Source organism: Oratosquilla oratoria, chromosome 23 (genome assembly GCF_046742065.1).
Source record: "Oratosquilla oratoria isolate Oo_2021 chromosome 23, ASM4674206v1, whole genome shotgun sequence".
Taxonomy (NCBI): domain Eukaryota; kingdom Metazoa; phylum Arthropoda; class Malacostraca; order Stomatopoda; family Squillidae; genus Oratosquilla; species Oratosquilla oratoria.
The window spans coordinates 37023193-37024572 of NC_134799.1; positions in this window are offsets into that span (position 1 = coordinate 37023193).

Consider the following 1380-nt stretch of genomic DNA (forward strand, 5'->3'; position numbering starts at 1 on the left):
CATGATATTGGATCCCGTGTTGGTCCCGTGCTCGACAACTAATACCCTCCTGGATGAGAGTTCAAACTTCACATATGGCCCGATCTGTGGGTAATACTGCGACCTTACACACACACACACACACAACTCCTTGCCCACCAGAGTTGGAGTACCGACGCGCAGTGCAAAGATGTTGTTTTCTTTTTTCACTCCTGAGCGTGACTCGAACTTGGATCGATAAATTAAAGTTCGAAAACGATTCCACTGCACCGTTGAGCCGGTGTGTGTTTTCACCTCGGATCTGCTGCACCCTCTTTTCGAGACAGCCAGACACCACCCTACGGCAGTGAGCTCAGAGCTCATTATTAGCAGATCTCTGGGTAGGTCTGAGACCACTCACACTCCACACACCGGGAATGCAAGGTCACAACTCCTTGACTAACGTCCCGTACCTACTCGCTGCTAGGTGAACAGGGGCTACACGTGAAAGGAGACAAACCCAACTTGTCTCCGCCCGGCCGGGGTATCGAACCCCGGTTCTCCGGCTTGTGAGGCCAGTGCCTTACCAATCCGCCACCGGGCCGTGTACCATGTGTGTGTGTGTGTGTGTGTGTGTGTGTGTGTGTGTGTGTGTGTGTGTGTGTGTGTGTGTGTGTGTGTGTGTGTGTATTTACCTAGTTGTATTTACCTAGTTGTATTTTACGGGAAGGGGAGCTATGCTCGTGGGGTCCCGTCTTCATATCTCATTTTATCTAAACTATTTTTAAATTCATGTATTGTTTTTGCACACACCACTTTCTCATCTAACTTGTTCCAACTGTCTATTGCTCTGTGAGGAAAGCTGTTCTTTTTAAATCTCTTCTATAGCTGTCTTTTTTTATTTTCTTTCCGTGTCCTCTTGTATTTCTGTCATCCCATTTTATCAGATTCTCTCTATCAGTAATTTCTATGCCTTTCATGATTCTGTAAATAGCTATCAAATCTCCTCTCTCTCTTCTTTGCTCTAGTGTCTGTAGTTTAAGTTTTTGTAGTCTCTCTTCATATGATAGTTTTGAGAGTGTTGGTGCCAGTTTTGTAATTGCTCTTTGTATTCTTTCAAGTTTTTTTATACATTTTTTTGTACTTGGTGACCATATCGTTGCTGCATATTCCAATCTTGGTCTTATCAGGGTGATTAGGATTTTCCTCACCATTTCTTCATCCAGGTATGTAAATGCCACTTTGATTGTTCTTATTAAATTATAAGTTTCTCCAAAAATCTTATTTATATGTTTCTCAGGTGACATATTATTCATAACAATGACTCCCAGGTCCTTCTCATTTTCTACTTTTTTTATTCCTTCTTTTCCCAAATTATATGATCCTGTTATTCTGTTTTTGCTTTTTCCAAATTCCATTATA